At 37.6% G+C, this 22,045-nt stretch overlaps 1 protein-coding gene, 1 non-coding gene and 1 pseudogene across 5 annotated transcripts in view; 1 reads left to right on the top strand and 2 right to left on the bottom strand.

The window, feature by feature from the left end:
* Window positions 1–22,045, top strand: part of FNIP1 (folliculin interacting protein 1) — a 170,280-nt gene that overhangs the window by 23,495 nt on the left and 124,740 nt on the right. The window lies entirely within an intron of this gene.
* LOC139439849 (eukaryotic peptide chain release factor subunit 1-like) lies at window positions 2,554–4,076 on the bottom strand (annotated as a pseudogene).
* On the bottom strand, window positions 16,635–16,741 carry LOC111765044 (U6 spliceosomal RNA). Its single transcript, XR_002797502.2, has one exon. It is a non-coding gene; the product is annotated as a U6 spliceosomal RNA (small nuclear RNA).

Below are 22,045 nucleotides of genomic sequence, written 5' to 3'. Positions count from 1 at the left end.
AGTTTCTCCCCACCCACTCCTTGTTTTGCATTTGCTGTATCTGTCTTCCTTATTTCTTTAGGAGGCACTGGGAACCAAACCTGGAACATCTGATGTGGGAGGGAGGTGCCTAATCACTAGAGCCACCTCCACTCCCTGCTTTGTTGTATCTCTCACTATGTTTTTCCTCCCTGTGTCTCTTGTTGTGTCATCTTGTGGAGTCACCTAGCTTGCTGCGCATGCCCATCATGCCAGCTCACTGCCTTCTCTAGGAGGCACTGGGAACCAAACCAGGGACCTCCCATGTGGTAGGTGGGAGCCCAGTTGCTTGAGCTGCATCTGCATCTACACACCATTCTTCTTAATCCATCATCCTAAACCATAATTCTGACCAAATCACTGAGAAACTTTCGTTGACTCCCTTTTGTTTAATGGGGGATTACTGTGTGCCCTGCACTGTTTTAAGTAGTTTATATACGTTAACTCATTTAATTCTTATAACAGCTTTATAAAGTACGTCCATTATCCTGCTTTATAGAGGAGGGAACTGAGACACAGGGATGTTAAGTACCTTGACCCAGGTCACACAGCCTGTTAAATGATGGCATTAAGATTTGAACTTAGAAATTTTAGTTCCAGAATGTCTGTTCTTAACAAAATCCAAGCTATTCAACTTGGCATATCAGTTTAGATCCCTGCCTAAGTAGTTTCTGTATATATAATCTTGGGAAGCAGTGTAATGTGGTCTATTCCTTTTTGAATCAGACTGCTTGGTTTTTAAACCTAAGCTCTGTCATTCAATAGCTGTGTCCCTGGGCTTCATTCTTTTACATCACCACAACATACTAGAAGCAGTGCTTCTAGGTGTCCCATCTCATACCACTCCATCTAAATGAAAGACTCAGCCCTCCAGGATTTCCAGTTAAATATCCAAACCCTGTGCTGTTTGTTTCACCTTGAACTTAATCATGTCATCCCATTCCGTGATTGGTTTATGCCTGGGCTTCCTATTTCAGTTTATTTGGCAAGGGGGATGGAGGTGCTTTGATTGCTTTAGCCTACCTGAAATTAGTGGGGAGGTCAGTCTCACTAAAAGTGCTGATTGGAGGAGGGGAGTATTGATGCTGAAGAGAGTGTCCCATTGTCCATGCTCCTATCCTCTTGAGTTGTTTTGAAGATTGGATGGCATGGTAGGCACCGAAATGATAGAATTCCTTCCCAGTTTTCCTCACAACCTCCCCCACCCCCACCCCCAATTCCTCCTTTCTAGTGTTCTCTCTAGTTGTTACTCTGTATGTAGGCTTTGAATAGGACTATTTGTGTTTCCTGGGAATAACCTGGTTCCCTTCTACTTTATATGTTTGCATACTATTTGGAATATAGCTCCAACATATCTTTAGAACTAATATTCCCCCTGTATTTCCCCATTGTGGCAGTTGTTTTCCTGTGTTGTAATTACTTGTGTGTCTGTATCCTTCACTGTTTGTAAGTTCCATAAGGGCACTTCCTTTGTCTAGTGCTGTCTTCCTAGTGTCTGGTTCAAAGAAGGCATTCAGTAAATATTTTTTTAATGAATAAATCAGTAAAGAATAGTCACTGAGTTGAAAAAGTCCTTATTCATTTAACAAAGATATTCCTATTTTGAGTTATTTGCCTAAAATAGATTATGGGATCTTCATTTTTTAGAATTTTTTTTTCTGCTCAATGAGTAAGGTAAGCAGATTTTTCTTTCTCTCCCTCTTTCCTTTTTTTTTTTATTTAATAAACTTTAAAGAGGTTTTCAATTACAGAAAAGTTACATCTAAAGTGTAAGGGATTCCCATATACCCCTCCCTCTTCACACAGCTTTCCCTATTAATAATATCTTACAATTGTGTGGTACATTTGATACACTTGGTGAATAAATATTGAAGCAGTGCTCCTAACCAAGGTCTGTAGTTTACATTGTGGTTTATACTTAATTCCAGTGCCCTAAAAATGTCCTGATATTTTCCACCTCTTATTCCCACTGCCTTCCCTTAGAACCTCTGGTAATCACTTCTTTATAACAATATTACATGTTCCTTCACTACTACAATATTAATAGGTTTACTTTGTCCATGGTCCATTCCCCCATTATGTTTGTTCCTCAACCTTGAAGATTTTAAGTCATGCCTGTTCTGCCTCAGATTGAGAGGTGGCTTAGATTTTATGAGGCAGATGGAAGGAACTTGTTTTACTTGCAATTGTAGATACTCTTGTTTTTTGGGATGGGGGTTGTCTACCATTGTCCTTTTGTTAGTTTTCATGGGCGAGTCTGATGATTTGGAGAGTAGGTATTGGCTGCAACTCTTCTGAGATTTGGGGCTCCACTGGCATATGAACAGACTGAAGATTTAAGTCTCTGCAACATATATTTAATGGATATAGTGCTAATTATGGGCTCAAAGGGATAGAGGAATCATGTAGGGAAATTATGAGTCTGTTACGTTGGGGAAATAAGTTATCATATATTCCAAGGTAAGGCCCATCAAAAGGTGCTGATTTCAAAGGGTTGTTTGCCTTGCCTATAGTGTCTAGATGGCTCTAGATCCCTCAGGAGCACCCATATTTGAGATTTTGTTCAACTCCGAAATAGTACTTACCCATGTCCTGGCTCATTTAATCAAAATATCCTTTTAATTTTTTCTCTTGAATAAATTTCACGTTGGAGAGAAAACTTAAATAGATAACTGAATAGCTTGGTTGAACCCATTTTCACCATCATAGGAGATATCAACTAATTTTAAAATTTTGACTGCAACCTTTGATCAAAGATATTGGATTCACTTAGTGCAGTTTTAAAGTCAGCTGATACAGCTAAAACAAGACAAGCCACATTTACTTTGTCTTCAAAAATAAACAACTAGCATTGCTTCAGCTACTTCCTGAACATAGTTGTTTTTCCAGTTTTTCTTCATATTTTTGTTAGAGAAGTTGTAGATTTACAGAAAAACAGAATGTACAGAGCTCCCATGTGTCCCCCTCACGTGCAGTTTTCCCTGTTATTAACACTGTTATATTTTCTGACTCTGTGAATTTGCTTACTCTCTTTCATAGCAGTGAGATCATATAGTGTTTATCCTTTGGTGTACAGCTTCACTATATGATGTCTTCAAGGTTCATCCTTGTTGCATGTATCAGAGCTTCATTTTTACAGCTGAGTTATACTCCATTGTATGTAAATACCACATTTTGTTTATACATTCATCTCTTGATGGACATTTGGGTTGATTCCATCCTTTGGCCATTGTGAATAATGCCTCTGGAACATCAGTAATGCAAATATCTTTTTGTGTCCCTGCGTATTACAGTTCTTTTCAGTATATACCTAGAAGTGGGAATTACCAGAAGTCACAGAGTTTTATGTTTTTCTGTTTTTAAAAGGGCGAAACGCAAGGCAGACTGACCTCTGCCATGTTTTTTTGGTAGATTCACAGTGAATTTGTGCAGGACTTTTCTTATGTCTCCTTGCAGTGTGCAATAAAGTGGACCACTACCATCTATTACAGTAAAGCCAAATTTGCTATCATCTGAAAGTAGTGCTGGCAAGAGACTCTGTGGAATTTCTCAGAAAAAATACAGTGATTTACTAATTGGTTTGAAAGGTTCAAAGTCAATGTTGATTTTCTTTTCCTTTCCTTCTTATGTTACAATTGTTCCACGGTAAACAGCCACCAGACCATTTGGGGGTACTTTGTTATAAAGTTTGAGTCTTTTTTATACAGATGTAATGGCTTCCAGGCCTGAAAGGCGATTTACTTGTGACTTAATGTTAGATGCCATTCCAAACTCACCTGCTAACCTTTTTGCCACTTGTAAAATCTGGCCTTTGGGAGGAATGATCAACGAAATTGTGCTCGTGCCATTGTCAGAGGTCTAGAAGGTGGGAGTTAGCTAGTGTCTGGTTCTCCTCATCCAGCCATGTGTCACGGGGGAGGCCATCCTCAGGGGTCTGGGAACCAGAAGGACGTTGGGGGGTGGGGTGGGGATCTGTGGGCTGCTGCCAAGCTCTTGATGAACTTCTTGATCTTCCATATCTCCACGTGCCTTTCGATAGTGCTGGGGTAATACACCATCTTCTCGCCTCCTCCTCCCTAAGAGCCCAGTCCAGGGTGGCAGTGGTTTCTCCTCCCTGGTGGCAGCTTTGACATAGGACACCAGCTTCCTTTGTCCAGGTGACTTTGTGTGTTGGCAATCTGTTCATATCGCTTTTTAAAATTTTTTTAAAGGCAGCCAGTCTGTTATAGTATGTATAAAATAATGTCTCATTGTAGTTTTGATTTGCATTTCCCTAAGAGCTAGTGATGTTGAGCATGTTTTCATGTGCTTTTTAATTATTATTTCCTCTTTGGAAAAGTGTCTCTTCAGGTATCTTGCCCATGTTTTAAAATGGGTATTCGTGTTTTTGTTAAGTTGTAGGATTACTGGATAAGTAGTTTCCGAACATTTGCTCCCATTGGGTAGGCTGTCATTTCCCTTTTTTTTTTTTTTTTAAAGGAGTTTCTGTGTTAGCAGGTATTCAACCACTGAGTATCCCTGCCCTCCTCCCTTTTTTCTTTCTTGAAAAACTCTTTCAAAGCACAAAAATTTTTAATTTTGAGGAGGTCCTGTTTATTTTTATTTTCTTTTGCTGCTGGCACTTTGGTTGCAATGTTTATGAAACCATTTCCTATGACAAGATCTTGTAAATGCTTCTATACATTATGTTCTAGGAGTTTTATGGTCTGGACTCTTCTCTTTAGGTCATTGATACATCTTTTTTTAAAAAATAAGATTAATTTTTTTATTTCTGCCTACCCCCACTCTATTTGCTGTGTCCTTTCGCTGTGTGTTCTTCTGTGTCTGTTTGTATTCTCATTAAGGGTCTCCAGGAACCAATCCTGGACCTTTTGGAGTGGGGCGAGGCGATTACTCTCTTGCGCCACCTCTGTTCCCAGTTCTGCCGCATCTTCTTATTTTCTGTCCTCTGTGTCTCTTGTTGCATCATCTTGCTGCGCCAGCTCTCTGTATTGGCCGGCACTCTTGCGTCTGGCAGCTTCCCCATGTGGGGCAGCATTCCCACGTAGGGTGGCACTCCTGCATGGAGCTGCATTCCTGCATGGAGCTGCATTCCTGCGTGGGCCTGCACTCTGCGTGAGCTAGCTCATCCCTTGGGCCACCTTACCCTCACCAGGAGGCCCTGAGCATTGAACCCTGGACTCCCTATGGTAGATGGGAGTCCAGTTGGTTGAGCCACATCCCCTTCCTCCTTGATGCATCTTGAGTTTATTTTAGAATAGGGTATGAAATAGGGATACTCTTTAATTCTTTTGGTTATGGATCTCCAGTTCTCTGAGCACCATTTGTTGAAGAGGCTATTCTTTCTCAGTTGAGTGGCTTTAGCGGCTTTGTCAAATATCAGTTGGCCACAGATGCTTGGGTCTGTATCTGAACTCGCAGTTTGGTATTGTTGGTCAACATATTTATCCTTAGGCTGTTTTGACCACTGTAGCTTTATAGTACACTTCAAGATCAGGGAGCTTGAGTCCTCCTCCGACTTTGTCCTCCTTTTTTAGGATATTTTTGGCTATTTGGGACCCCTCAGCCTTCCAAAGAAATTTGATAATTGACTTTTCTAATTCTTGCTGGGATTGCATTGAATTTGTAAATGAATTTGGGTAGAATTGACATCTTAATGATATTCACTCTTCCAGGCCATGAATGTGGAAAATCCTTCCACTTACTTAGGTCTCCTTTGATTTCTTTTAGTAATGTGTAATTTTCTGTGTACTAGTCCTTTATATTTTTTGTGAAGTTTATTTCTAGATATTTGATTCTTTTACTTACTATTGTAAATGAAAGTTTTTTTTCTTGATTTCCTCCTCAGGAAAATATACTCCTTACTATGCAGAAACAGTACTGGATTTTTGCATGCTGATCTTATATCACTCCACTTTTCTGAACTTATCAACTCTAGTAGTTTTGTTGTGGATTTTTCAGGGCTTTCTGCATATAGGATCATGTCATCCAAAAATAGTGAAAGTTTCACTTATTCCTTTCCAATTTATGTGCCATTTATTTATTTATTTATTTTCCTCACTTAAGTGCTCTAGCAAGAACTTGTAATGCACTGTTGAATAAGGGTGGTGATAGTGGACATCCTTTTCTTCTTCCAGATCTTAGAGAGAAAGCCTTTAGCCTTTCCCCATTGAGTAGGATGTAAGCTGTGGGTTTTTCATATATGCCATTTATCATGTTGAGGAAGTTTCCTATCTTTTGAAGTGTTTTTATCAAGAAAGGATGTTGTGTTTTCTTAAATGCCTTTTCTGCATCGATAGAGATGGTCATGTAATTTTTTTCCCTCTTTTTGTTTATGTGGCTTATTACATTAATTTTCTTATGTTGAACCATCCTTGCATACCTGGGATGAAACCCACTGGATCATGGTGTATAATTCATTTGATGTATTGTTGGATTCTATTTGCAAGTGTTTTGTTTTTTTCTAGTGGGTATTTTTAAAAATAGAACATTCTAGTGGTTTTGATTTTCATTTCCCTGATGGCTACTGATGGGCATCTTTTCATGTGCTTTCTGGACATTTATATATGTTTTTTGGAGAGATGTCTATTCAAGTCTTTTGCCCAATTTTTAATTGGGTTGTTTGTCTTTTTGTCATTAAGTTGAAGGACTTCTTTGTATATACTTGATATTAATCCTTTATTGGATATGTGATTTCCAAATATTTTCTCCCATTGAGTAGGTTGTCTTTTCACTTTCAAGATAAAGTCCTTTGACCTTTGATGCATATAAAGTTTTTAATTTTGATGAGGTCCCATTTATATAGTTTTTCATTTGTTGCTTGTGCTAAAGTCTAAGAAACAATTGTCTACCACAGGTCCTAAAGATGCTTCTGTATGTTTTCTTCCATCACTTTGATGATTCTAGAGCTTATATTTATACCTTTGATCCATTTTAATTTTAATTTTTATGCTGTAAGGTAAGTGGTCCTCTTTTTTTTTTTTTTTTTTTTTTTTTGCAAATAGAGGTCCAGCTTTTGAAGAGACTGTTCTTTCCAAATTGAGTGGTCTTTGTCACCTGGTCAAGAAATAGTTATCCACTTGAGATTAGAATATTCACAGAAAAACAGAAACTGAGGGTGTTTGTAACCAAGAGATGGGCTATGCAATAAATACTAAAGGGATTGCTACAGCTTTAAAAGAAATGACAGGAGAGAGAGACTTGGAAGAGAGTCTAGAAATAAAGATTATATCAGTAAAAGTAACTAAAAGTGTAATAAGAGTGGTGAAAATAAGATATGAAAGATGAAGCCCAAAGGTCAAAATGGGTGAAGTAAGAACTTCCTTTACAGTCATGACATTAAATAGTAATGGATTAAACTACATACTCTTAAATAATCAAAGAAGAAATTGTGAGAGAAATTAATAAATACCTTGAGATAAATAAAATAAGAACACAACATATCAGAACCTCTGGAATGCAGTGAAGGCAGTGCAGAGGTTAATTTATAGTCCTTAAATGCATATTTTAAAAAAGAAGTACAAGCTAAAATCAATAACCTAACTACACAGCTGGAAAAACCAGAAAAGGAACAACAGACTATACCCAAAGCAAGTAGAAGGAATGAAATAACAAAGATCAGAGCAGAAATAAAGGAAATTGAGAACAAAAAAACAATAGGATCAACAAAATCAAAAGTTGGTTCTTAAAGATTTTAGAAATTGACAAACCCTTAGTTAGACTAATAAAGAAAATAAGAGAAAGATGCAGATATATAAAATAAATGAAAATGGGGGCATTATTAACGATTCCCAAAAATAAGAGATCATAAGTGGTTACTATGAACAACTGTATGCTAACAAACTAGACAATGTAGGTGAAATGGAAAAATTCCTAGGAATATAAGAATAACCTGCATGGATGCTAGATGAGATAGAAGACTACAACAAACTAATCACAAAGCAGTTGAAAGAATTATCAAACAGCTCCCCAAAATGAAAAGTCCAGGACCAGATGGCTTCACAAGTGAATGCTACCAAGGATTCAAAGATGATTTAATACCAGTCTTGGTCACACTCTTCCAAAAAATTGAACAAGAAGGAATACTAACAAACTCATTTTGTGAAGCCAATGTCATCATATTGCCAAAGCCAGATAAAGATATTACAAAAAAAAAAAAAAAAATTATAGACACATTTCCCTAGTGAATACCAGTGCAAAACCTCATCAAAATAATTGTTAATTGAGTCCAACAACATAATAATTACTCTTCATAATCAAGTGGATTTTATACCAGGCACACAAGGGTGATTCAACACAGGAAAAACAATCAGCGAATACAACACATTAATAAATCAGTGAAGAAAAATCTCATGATCATCTCGATTGATGCAGAAAAGGCATTTGACAAAATATAGCATCCTTTCTTTATAAAAATACTCCAAAAAATAGGAATTGAATTAAAACTTTCTCAATGTGATGAGGGATGTATTTGAAAAACCCATAGCTAACATTATACACAGTGGTGAAAGACTGAAAGCTTTCTTGTTGAGATTGGGAACAAGACAAGGATGCAGACTGCCACCAGTGTTCAATACCATGCTAAAGTTTTAGCTAGAGCAGTCAGGCAAGAACAAGAATTAAAGGCATCCAAATTGAAAAGGAAAAAGTAAAACTTCTGCTATTTGCGGATGATATGATCTTATATCTAGAAAGTATCAAAAAATCTATAAGAAAGCTATTAGAACTAATGAATAAGTTCAGCAGAATGGCAGGATACAAAATTAATATGCAAAAATCAGTAGTGTTTCTATACACTAGTAATGAGGAAGCTGAAAGTAAAATTCCATTTACAATAGCAACCAAAAGAATCAAATATTTAGGAATAAACTTAACCAAGCACTTATATTAAGAGACCTACAATGCATTACTAAAATACGTCAAAGAAGATGTAAATAAATGGAAGAACATTCTTTGTTTATTGATTGGGAGACTAAATATCATTAAGATTTTAATCTACCCAGATTGATATGTAGATTTAGTGCAATCTTGATAACAATTCCATGAGCGTTTTAAGAAGAAATGGAGGTGGTGGACTTGACCCAGTGGTTAGGGTGTCCATCTACCACATGGGAGGTCCGCGGTTCAAACCCTGGGCCTCCTTGACCCGTGTGGAGCTGGCCCATGAGCAGTGCTGATGCGCGCAAGGAGTGCCGTGCCACGCAGGGGTGTCCCCCGCGTAGGGGAGCTGCGCAGCGCAAAAGAAAGTGCAGCCTGCCTAAGAATGGCACCGCCCACACAGAGAGCCGACACAACAAGATGATGCAACAAAAAGAAACACAGATTCCTGTGCCACTGACAACAGAAGCGGACAAAGAAGATGCAGCAGATAGATGCAGAGAGCAGACAACCGGGGGGGGGGGAGGGGAGAGAAATAAATAAATAAATAAATCTTTAAAAAAAAAGAAGAAGAGGGAATGGAAAGCACAATTATCAAATTTACTTGGAAGGGTAAGGGAGCCTCAATAGCCAGAAGCATCTTAAAAAGGGAGAACGAAGTTGGAGGACTCTCACTTCTGGACTTTAAATCATACTACTTACCTACAGGGGTAAAAACAGCATGTCTGGCATAAAGATAGACATAAAGACCAATGGAAACAAACCGATGGTTCAGAAACAGACCTTCACATCTATGGTCAACTGATTTTTGACAAGCCTGTCAAACCCACCCATCTGGGTAAGACAGTCTGTTTAACAAATGGTGCTGGGAGAACTAGATATCCATATCCAAAAGGAAAAGAGGACCACTATCTTACATCTTGTTGAAAAACTTAACTCAAAATGGATTAGAGACCTTAGTATAAACTAGAATCATAAAACTCCTAGAAGAAAATGTGGAGAATCATCTTCAGGATCTAAGGGTAGATTGTTTATTCTTAAATCTTACACCGAAATCATGAACAACGAAAGAAAAAAATGGATAAATAGAACTCCCTCAAACCTAAACACTTTTTAAAAAACTTTTTAAAAAAAGATTTATTTCTCTCCACTTCCCCCTCTACCCTGGTTGTCTGCTCTCTGTGTCTGTTTGCTGTGTCTTCTTTGTCTACTTCTGTTGTTGTCAGCAGCACGGGAATTTTTGTGAATCTGTGTTTCTTTTTGTTGCATCATCTTGTTGCGTCAGCTCTCCATGTGTGTGGCACCATTCCTGGGCAGGCTGCACTTTCTTTCGCGCTGGGCGGCTCTCCTTGCGGGGGGCTCCCCTACACGGGGGACACCCCTGCGTGGCAGGGCACTCCTTGTGTGCATCAGCACTGCTCATGGGCCAGCTCCACACAGGTCAAGGAGGCCCGGGGTTTGAACCGCGAACCTCCCATGTGGTAGATGGACGCCCTAACCACTGGGCCAAGTTGCCGCCCTAAACACTTTTGTGATTAAAGAACTTTGTCATTAAGGTGGAAAGACAGCCCACTCAATGGGGGAAATTATTTGAAAACCATTTTTCCAATCAGTTTGATTTCTATTCTATAAAGAGAAATCATATAACTCAACATTAAAAGAGTAACCAATCCAATTTAAAAAATGGGCAAATGACTTAGATAGACATTTCTCCAAAGAGGAAATACGTATAGTGAAAGAACATATGAAAAAATGTTAATTTCACTATTAGGGAAATGCAAATAAAAACTGCAGTGAGATATTTCACACCTCATAGAGTGGCCTTTATTAAAAATCATTAAGTGTAGGAGAGGATTTGGCAAAATTGGAACACTCCTTCACTGTTAGTGGGAATGTAGAATGGTGCAGCCTCTGTGAAGGATACTTTGGAAGTGCCTCAGGAAGCTAAATATAGAACTGCCATATGATCTGCAATCTCTCTTCTAGGAATATATTCAGAATAGCTGAAAACAGTCACACGAACAGACATTTTCACACTGATGTTCATAGTGGCATTATTCACAATTCCCGAAAGATGGAACCAACCCAAGTATCCATCGTATGTTGTATGGGTAAACAAAATGTGGTAAATACATATGATGAAATACTGTGCTGCTGTAAGAAGAAGTGAAACTAGCACACATATGATAACATGGATGAACCTTGAAGACATTATGCTGAATGAAATAAGCCAGACACAAATATTGTATGGTCACACTAATATGAACTAAATAAGAAGGATAAACACATGGAGTTAAAACCTAGGGTATAGGTTATTAGGGGATAGGATGAGGGCTGAGAAGGGATACTGATGGTTAACGCATGTAGTGTTTTTAATTAGCTTGATTGTAAATGTGTGGAAATGGATAGAGTTGCTGATAAACACATTATAGTGAACATAACTAACACAGATGGTTTGTAAATGGAATTGTGGCTGAAAGGGGTAGTCTAGGTATATAAATGTTAGTGGAAAGGAAGCTAGAAAATAATCTAGGGACTGAATAACAGTGATTCCAGAGGTGGGTGAGAATTGTGGTTAATATTAGAAATGCAAGAATGTTCTTCTATGAAATAGAACAAATGTTCAACACTATTACAAGGTGGTAAGAATATGGAGATGCATGGGAGAAATACAATTAATGTAACTTACAGACTCTAGTTAACAATCTTGTAATATTCTTGCATCGATGTCAAAGAATACTGTATGTTAAGAATAGGGGTATATGGGGGAAATATACCAAATGTATGTTATAGACCATAGTTAGTGGTAATAGTCTGATGATGTTTTCTCAATCTGTAACAAATGTTCCACAATAATGTAATGTGTTGATAAGGGATGTTGTATGAGAATTCTGTCCATTGTGTGTGATTGTTTTGTAAATTCACAATTTCTGTAATAATACACATACACACACACATATAAATATATAAATCATTTGACCACAAATGTGAGGGTTGATTTGTGAGCTCCCAGTTCTATTCCACTGTTCTATATGCCTATGCTTTTGCCAGTAACATTTTATTTTGATTACTGTAGCTTTGTAATATGTTGTAAGATTGGAAAATGTGAGTTCTCCAACTTTATTCTTCTTTAAGATGGCTTTGGCTATTTGGGGGCCCTTATCGTTCCATAAAAATTTGCTAATTGGATTTTCCATTTCTGCAAAGAATGTTTTTGGGATTTTTATTGGGATTGCATTGAATCTATAAGTAGCTTTGTGTAATATTGACATCTTATTTGGTCTTCTAATCCATGAACATGGAATATCCTTCCATTTTTTAAACTCTTATTTAATTTCCTTCAGCAATTACGGTCTTTGTCCTTGTAACTGTTTTTGCCTTAAAGTCTATTTTATCTGATATTTGTATAGCTATTCCAGCTTTCTTTTGGTTACTACTTGCATGGTATATATTTTTTCCCATTCTTTGACTTTCAGCCTGCTTGTTTCTTTGAATTTAAGGTGAGTCAGCTTATAATTGCTTTTCTATCTGTTCTGCCAATCTCTACCTTTTGCCTGGAGTATTTAATCCACTTACATTTAAAGTCACTATTGATAATATAGGCTTTCTTCTACCGTTTTGCTATCTAGCCTTTGTAATGGCCTTTTTTTCCTCCCTCTCTTCCATTAAAGTGTAATTTTATATTTATTTGCTTTCTTTTATTGGACCACATTGAATGTCTCCTGATTTCTATCTGGACTTATGTTTCATCTTTTTTCTTTGCAATTACCATGGGTTAAATTTTACCATCCTAAATATCTTAACAGTTATATTTGGTTCGATACCAACTAACTTCAATAGCATGCAGGTATATTTTTCCTATACCCTTCAGTACCCCCACCATTTTTTTTTGTCATTACTTACAACTTCATACATTGTACATCCAAAAGCTCGATTTATCATTACTTTTCATGCATTTGCATTTTAGCAACTGTTGGAAGTAAGAAGTGCAGTTACATATCAAATAATACAATAATCCTGGCATTTATAATTACCCAAATGGTTACCTTTACCATAGGTCTTTATTTCTTCGTGCTGTTTTGAACCACTGTCTGGTGTCCTTTCCTTTCGTTCTGAAGAACACCCTTTAGCATCTCTTGTAGGGCAGGTCTAGTGGTGATGAACTCTGTTAACTTCTGTTTATTTCAGAATGTATTAATCTCCCCTTTATTTTTGAAAGAGAGTATCACTGGATATACAGTTCTTGGCTGACAGTTGTTTTCTTTCAGTGATTTAAATATTTCAACCCACTGCTGCTTGCTTCTGTGATTTCTGATGAAAAATCAACACTCAGTATTATTGGGACTCCTTGTATGTAACACATTGCTTTTCTTTTGCAGCATTCAGAACTCTTCTCCTTGTCCATTGCATTTGCTAGTTTAATCAGTATATGATGTGGTGTATTTTTCTTTATGTTTATCCTGTTTGGTGTTCTCTGACCTTCTTGGATGTCTGACCTTGGATGTCTGACCTTGTGCTAAGTTTGGGAAGTTCTCTGTCATTAATTATTTGACTATTTCTTTTGCCTCTTTCTTTTTTTTTCTCTTATCCGTCTGGAACTCCCATAATGTTTATATTAAGGATCTTAATGGTATTTCAGAGGTGTCTTACAGTGTTTTTGCTTTTGATATATCTTTTTTCCTTTCTGCTCCTAGCCTTTTTTCAAGGGTCTTGTCTTGAAGTTCACTGATTGTTATTCTGCCAGCTTCATTCTGCTCTTGAAACCCTCCTGGGCATTTTCATTTCAGTTATTGTGGTCTTCAACTTTAGTAGTTCTGTTTTGGTTTCTTTTAAAATTTATGTCTCTTTATTTAGACTCTCATGTTCATTCATTGTTTTTCTGACATCTTTTAGTTCTTTTACTGTAGTTCATCTTCTTGAGCATTTTTTAGATCATTTTTTAAAGGCTTTGTTCAGTATGTCCACATTCTGGTCTTTGTTGTCTTTTTCTGGATTTTTATACTATTTTTTGGGTGTGTTCTCATTTGCTGTTCATACTCTTGTTGCACACTGTATAGTTTAATATTTTAAAATGTTAATTCTGAGATTTATACACTGTACCCAGCAAATGCTGCCTTTCAGATAATTGTTTCCTGCAGCCCTGAGGAAGTGTTGTGTGTTTAAATCTGTACCACCTCCACCCCTACCCAGGGAGGGTTAAAACAATGTCTGCTTCCTTTGTTTGGGGTGAATTGAAAGGGTAACTGTTCTCAGAGCTGAGATCCATGTTCTGATTTCACAAATCAAAAACTGTGATCAGTGACCAGCTGTGCCCATGTCTGGTCTTGGGAAAGAGGATATTTATGTCCCATTCTGTCACTAGAAACTAGGCAGGGAGTCGACCCAGAGGCAGCCTTTGGGGAGAGTAGGGGGTGAATGTCAGTGGCTGCTACAAGAAGACAGCAATTTATAGTTCTTTTTTTTCCCTCCCTCCTCCCCACCACCCTGCTCTTTTTGGTCTCTGTGTCCATTTGCTGTGTGATGTTCTGTATCTATTTCTCTTTTTGTCTTCTCATTTTCTTCTCTAGGATTCACCAGGATTCGATCCTGGGGACCTCCGATGTAGAGAGAGGTTCCCTGACACTTGTACCACCTCAGTTCCTGGTTTCTGTTTCTTCTCGCCTTGACTCTCCCCTTCATCTTCTTTTTTGTTGTGTCATCATCTTGCTGCGTGGCTCTTCATGGGGGCACTGGCTTGCTGTGCGAGTCGCCGCATGGATGCTTAGCATGCCACACGGGCTGCCTTTTTTTTTTTCTTTAGCAGGACGCCCTTAGGATTGAACCTAGTCCTCCCATATGGTAGGCGGAAGCCAAATCACTTGAGCCATGTCTGCATCCCAGTTTACAGTTCTTTATCATAATTTATCAGCCTCTTTCTCTTACATCCCTGGATGTTGTACAGTGTTCTTCTGACCTGTGGAGTTTTAGTTGTTTCAAAAAGTTCCTGCCTGTTTAATAGTTGTTTCGGTGGAAGCATTGGGTCCTGGCCTTCCCTGCTTTGCCGTATTCCCAGAAGTATCTCTTTGCCTAATTTGTAATTGGGTTATTTATGTTTTTGTTGTTGAGTTGTAAGAGTTGTATATATATTCCAGATGTTAAACTCTTACTAAATTATTTCTAATTATTTTCTCTAGGTTTCAATATATTCTGTAGGTTATTTTATTAGTCAGCCAAAGGGGTGCTGATGCAAATTACCAGAAATCTGTTGGCATTTATAAAGGGTATTGATTTGGGTAGAAGCTTACAGTCACAAGGTCATAAAGGGTAAGTTATTTCCCACACCAAAGTCTGTTACCACGTGTTGGAGCAAGATGGCTGCTGGTCTCTGAGGGTTGTCTTCCTCTTTTAAATGTCTCTTTCCCCCTAGTCTCATTTCTTCCCCAACTCAGCTGCTTTGTTCTCTCCATGGGGTGAGCTGCAGACTATCAGGTTCTCTCTCTTCTTGGTACCTCTGCCATGCTTGTTTGTGGAGCCCTCTCTGTTCCTCTTTGTTATTCCCCTGTGTGTTTACTTCCTGGGGCTCCAGCATCAAAACTCAAACTCTCTCCTCTCTGCCTTGTTGTTTTCTCCGTGAGTCCCTGCCCACCAAAGGGGTGGCGACTCAATGTCCTACTAATGTGGCCCAATGAAAGCCTTAGTTTTAATTTAATCAAGTAAAAGGGAAACCTCTGAACTTAATACAATCAAAGGGGAACACACCCAGAGGACAGACCAGTTTATAAAACATAATCCAATATCAATTTTTGGAATTCATAAACAGCAGGCAACTGCTACAGTTATCTATTCACTTTCTTGGTAGTGTACTTTGATTAACACTTTTAATTTTGAGGTAGTCCATTTTATTTATTTTTTCTTTTGTTGCTTGTGCTTTTAGTTTCATATGTAAAGAAAATCACTACAAATTACAAGGTTATGAAGTGTTCCCCATTTGCTTTCTTCTAAGATTTTTATGGTTTCTGCTCTTATGTTAAGGTTCTTGATTTATGTAGAGTTAATTTTTGTATATGGTGTGAGTTAGTTGTCCTGTATCATTCTTTTGGGGGTGAATATCCAGTTTTCCTGGCACCGTTTGTTGAAGAGACCATTCTTTCTCCAGTTAATCAACTTGGCATCCTTGTCAAAAAATGAATTAGACTTAATATATACAGAATTTTCCGTGGAATACCTGCAGAATACACATTCTTCTCAAGTGCACATGGATCATTCTTCAGGATACATGATATGGTAGGCCACAAAATAAGTCTCAATAAATTTAAAAAGATCAAAGTTACACAAAACATATTCTCCACCTACAGTGAAGTGAGAAATTATTTATGAGAGGAAAAACTGGAAACTTCACAATTAGGTGGAAATGAAACACTTCTTTTAATGGTGGAAATTTTTTTTAACTAATCGATTTTTTCCGCCCTGGATATGTTCATATATATTTATTTTTATTTTTTCACACTTTTAAAAATGGAAGTTAATAGATTACAAAGAACCTTACATTAAAAAACGTAAGAGGTTCTCATATAACCCATTCCCCAACCCCCACCCACATCATTTTTGTAAATTGTAGTTTTTTAAATACACATCTCAAAAAATGTTACATTAAAAAACATAAGAGGTTCCTGTATACCCCCGACCTCCCAACCCCACTCCTCCCACACCAACAACCCCCCCCCCCCCATCATTGTGGCATACTCATCGCGCTCGGTGAAAAAAATATGGAACGCTTCACGAATTTGCGTGTCATCCTTGCACAGGGGCCATGCTAATCTTCTCTGTATCATTCCAATTTTAGTATAAGTGCTGCCGAAGCGAGCACAACAAATTGATTTTATTGATACATATTAATTAAGCATACGATTCATCCAAAGTGTACAATCAGTGATGTTTGATATATCAGAGTTGTGTATTAATCACTTCGATCATTATTAGAGCGTTTTCGTTATTTCAACAATAATAAACAACAAACAAGAAAATTCCTCACTTCTCAGTCTCTTTATGCTTTCCCCACTGTACATAGTGCTGTTTCTGGCTATTCTATCCAAGAGAAAAAATGCATAATCAGTGGCTTTTAGTATAATTACAGGTTTTACATTTATCATCTAAAAAATTTTAGAGCAGTTTAATTACTCCAAAAAGAAAGGCTCTACACCCCTTAGTATTCCTTCCTCAGACCTACCTAACAACTAATCTACTTGTATCTTTATAAATTGATTTATATTTACATTCTCTATAAATGGAATCATACAATATGTAGTACTCTGTATCTGGTCTCCTTCACTTAGTATAATTTTTTTCTTTTCTTTTGTCTGATATTAACATTTTGTACTATTAACTTGCATTTGTTCAGCTTCAAAGAAAAATGGTCTTATGTGTACATTTCTACCCATATTCATATCTCACATAATAGTTTAGTTTATAATAGTACAGTAATACAGTATTTGTCCATTTGTGCCTGGCTCGCTTCATTTAATGTAATCTTCTCTAGGTTCATCCATGTTGTCATGTTTCATGACTTCATTTCTTCTTGCCACTGCATAATATTCCATTGTGTGTATACTCCACAATTTGTTTATCCATTTATCAGTTGATGGACACCTGGTTTGTTTCCAACTTTAGGCTATTGTGAATAACACTGCAATGAACATTGGTGTGCAGATATCTGTCATGTCACTGCTCTCAGTTCTTCTGGGTATATATACTTAGCAATGGTATTGCCAGATCCCTTGGCAAGTCTATATGCAACTTCCTTAGGAACTGCCAAGGTGTCCTCCACAGTGGCTGTATCATTGTACATTCCCACCAACAGTGAGAAATAGCTTTTCTTTTTCTTTTTCTTTTTTAACATAACATAATAAGGTCTATTTATTAATGAAAAAAAATGAAGAGAAAAAATGCTTAATCATATTCATAGCTTACAAAACCAAACTCCATATTCCTTTTTTGACCTTTAACATTAATGTAGTGCCAACATTGCTTTTGCTACCAAAACATTACAGTGTTGTTAACTGTAGTCCATAAATTACATTAGTTATATTTTCCCATGTATCACTTTTTTTTTGTTTTTATTTATTTTTAATGTTACATTTAAAAAATAGGAGGTTCCCATATATCCCACACCCTCCTCACCCCACTCCTCCCATATCAACTACCTCTTTCATCATCATGGGACATTCATTGCACTTGGTGAATACATTTTTTTGAGCACTGCTGCACTGCATGGATAATGGTTTACATTATAGTTTACACATTCCCCCAGTCCACCCGGTGGGCCATCGCAGGACATACAATGTCCAGCAACTGTCCCTACAGTACCACCCAGGACAACTCCCAAGTCCTGAAAATGCCCCCACGTCATATCTCTTCTTCCTTGTCCCTACCCTCAGCAGCTACCATGGCCACTTTCTGCACATCAGTGCTAAATTTTCTTCCATTACTAATCACAATAGTTCCAGAATAGAATATCAGTAAGTCCACTCTAATCCATACTCTATTCCTCCATCCTATGGACCTTGGGATGGTTATGTTCACTCCACCTCTATTCAAGAAGGTGCTTAGATTCCACATGGATGATGGGTGCAGTTCTCCTGCTTGCAGTTGTAGGCACTCTTGGCTCCCTGGTGTGGTGGTTGACCTTCTTCACCTCCCTGTTAGCTGACTGGGGTAAGTCCAATAAACCAGAGGGTAGGAGTTGCAAGTCTGTTGAGGCTCCAGGCCTGGCTATCACATGGACAATCCAGAGATTCAGTCCCCAGCACCAACCACAGGTCTAGTAAAAGTAACAGGAGAGGCTTGTGAACAAAGATATCTCTCCACATCCTCTCCAACATTTACTGTTTTCTGACTTTTCAGTAGCAGCTGGTCTAATAGGTAAGAAATGGTATCTCATTGTAGTTTTGATTTGCATTTCCCTAATTGCTAGTGATGTTGAACATTTTTTCATGTTTTCTTCTTTGGTTAGTTGTCTTTTCAAGTCTTGCCCATTTTTAAATCAGATACTTTGTCTACTTATTGTTGAGTTGTATGATCTCCTTATATATCATAGATTTTAAACCCTTATCAGATATGTGACTGCCAAATATTTTCTCTCATTGAGTTAGCTGCCTTTTCACCCTTTTGACAAAGTCCTTTGAGGTGCAAAAGTGTTGAAGTTTGAGGAGGTTCCCCCTTATTTATTCTTTTGTTGCTTGTGCTTTGGGCATAAGGTTTAAGAAAAGACCACCTGCTACAAGATCTTGAAGATCTTTCTTTCTTCTAGGAGTTCTATGGTTGTAGTTTTTATATTTAGGTCCTTGATCCATTTTGAGTTAATTTTTGTATAAGGTATGAGATAAGGGTCTTCTTTCTTTCTTTTGGATGTGGCTATCCAGTTTTCCTAGCACCATTTTGTTGAATAGACTGCTCTGGCCCACTGGCCCAACTGGGTGGGCTTAAACAGCCTTGCCAAAAAAAGCTTGGCTATAGATGTGAGGGTCAGTTTCTGAGTTCTTGATTTGGCTCCATTAGTCAATGTCCTTATGCCAGCGTCATGCTGTTTTTACCACTGTAACTAAGTAATGTGCTTTAAAGTCAGGAAGTGAGAGTCCTCCAACTTTCTTCTTTTTTAAAGACATTTTTGTTATTTGGGGTTCCTTACCCTTCCAAATAAATTTGATAATTGACTTTTTGATATCTCCAAAAAAGGCTTTTGGGATTTTTATTGGGGTCGCAGTGAATCTGTAAAACAATTTGGGTGGAATTGACATTTTGATGATATTTAGTCTTCCAATCCATGAACATGGAATGTCCTTCCATTTATTTAACTCTTCTTTGTTTTCTTTTAGCAATGTTTTGTAGTTTTCTGAATATAGGTCTTTTACACCCGTGATTGAGTTTATTCCTAAATATTTGATTGTTTTAGTAGCTATGATCGATGGATTTTTTTTCTGATTTCATCCTCGGATTGCATATCAATAGTGTATAGAAATGCTGTTGATTTTTGTGTGTTAACCTTGTACCCTGCCACTTTGCTGAACTTGTCTATTAATTCTAGTAGCTTTGTTGTGAATTTTTCTGGGTTTTATATATATAGAGTCATGTCCTTAGCCAATAGTGAAAGTTTTACTTATTCCTTTCCTGTTTGGGTGCATTTTATTCCTAATTGCTCTAGCTAGAACTTCTTGCACAATGTTGAAAAATAATGGTGACAGTGGCTATCCTTGTCTTGTTCCTGATCTCAGTGGGAAAGTTTTCAGTCTTTCACCATTGAGTACAATGCTAGTTGTAGGTTTTTTGTATGTGACCTTCACCATATTGAGAAAACTTCCTTCTTTTCCTGTCTTTCAGAGTGGTTTTATCAAGCAAGGGTGCTATATTTTGTCAGATGCCTGTTCTGCATCACTGTGAGAGGATCATGTGATTTTTCTTCTTCAGTATTTCAGTGTGGTTTATTACACTAATTGATTTTCTTGACAGCACACTTTCAATCAATGGGTCCAAGGAAAAATAATAGGAGAGGCAAATGAAAATTAAAACACAACAAACCAAAACTTATGGGATGCAGTTAAGTGGTCCTCAGAGGAAAATTTATGGCTGTGAATGCCTATGTTAAAGAATGATTTGAAGTCAATAATCTAGCTTCACATGTAGAAGATCTAGAAAAAAGAAGGAAAATTAAACCTAAAGTTAGTAAAAGGAAAGAAATAATGAAGATTAGAGTGGAGATAAGTAAAATAGAAAAACAGTTGAGGGAAACGGACTTTGGCCCAGTGGTTAGGGCGTCCGTCTACCATATGGGAGGTCCGCGGTTCAAACCCCGGGCCTCCTTGACCCGTGTGGAGCTGGCCATGCGCAGCGCTGATGCACGCAAGGAGTGCCGTGCCACGCAAGGGTGTCCCCCGCGTGGGAGAGCCCCACGCGCAAGGAGTGCGCCCGTGAGGAAAGCCGCCCAGCGTGAAAAGAAAGTGCAGCCTGCCCAGGAATGGCGCCGCCCACACTTCCCGTGCCGCTGACGACAACAGAAGAGGACAAAGAAACAAGATGCAACAAATAGACACCAAGAACAGACAACCAGGGGAGGGGGGGAAATTAAATAAATAAATCTTTAAAAAAAAAAAAAAAAAAAAAAAAAAAGAAAAACAGTTGAGAGAATAAATGAAACCAAAAATTGATTCTTTTAATGATCAATAAAATTAACAAACCTTTTTAGCTAGACTGACAAAAATAAAAGTATAGATGCAAATAATCGAAATAAAAAAATGAATTCAGAGTACATTACTACTGATTTTGCAGAAGTAAAAAGTATTATTAAGGGAACTCTATGAACAATTACACACAAAGAAATTGGACCATCTGGAGGAAAATGGACAAATTTCTATAACAAACAATTTACCTAAACAGACTCAAGAAGTAGATGTAAGCAGATTTATAAGAAGTAAAGAGATTGAGTTAGTAATAAAACTTCCCAACAAAGGAAAGTCCAGGGCCAAGTGGCCTCACTGCTGAATTCTGCCAAACATGCAAAGAAGAATAAACACTAATTCTTTTCAAACTTTCCCAAAAATGGTTGAGGAGTAACTCTTCCTAACACATCCTATGAGGCCAATATAGAATCTAGCTAATACCACAGCCAGATAGACCAATTTTTAAATGCATAGAGATGCAGAATATCAACAAAATACTAGCATATTGAATCCAACAGCATATTAAGGATTAGACACCATGACCAATTGGGATTAATTCCAGGAATACAAGGATAGTTCATTTTAAGAAAGTCACCGTCACATACCACATTAACATAATGAAGGAGAAAAAAAATCACACAGAGGTCTCATTTGAGGCAGAAAAGGCATTTGACAAAGTCCAACACCCTTTTATGGTAAAAACTGTCAGAAAATTAGGAATAGAAAGTACTTCTTTAACATGATAAAGACCATATATGAAAAATCCAGAGCTAACATCATTCTCAAGGATGAAAAACCAAAAGCTTTCCACTTAAGACCAGGAACAAGAAAAGGATTCCTGCTTTCACCACTGCCATTCAACATTGTACTGGATGTCCATCTCAGAGCACTTAGGAAAGAAAAAGAAATAAAAGATATTTTAGTTTCCTAGGCTGCGCAAGCAAATACCACGAAATGGGTCA

The sequence above is a fragment of the Dasypus novemcinctus genome, chromosome 2 (assembly GCF_030445035.2).
Source record: "Dasypus novemcinctus isolate mDasNov1 chromosome 2, mDasNov1.1.hap2, whole genome shotgun sequence".
Classification (NCBI taxonomy): domain Eukaryota; kingdom Metazoa; phylum Chordata; class Mammalia; order Cingulata; family Dasypodidae; genus Dasypus; species Dasypus novemcinctus.
The sequence above is the reverse complement of the archived record's forward strand: the minus strand, read 5'-3'. Positions and strand labels throughout refer to the sequence as shown.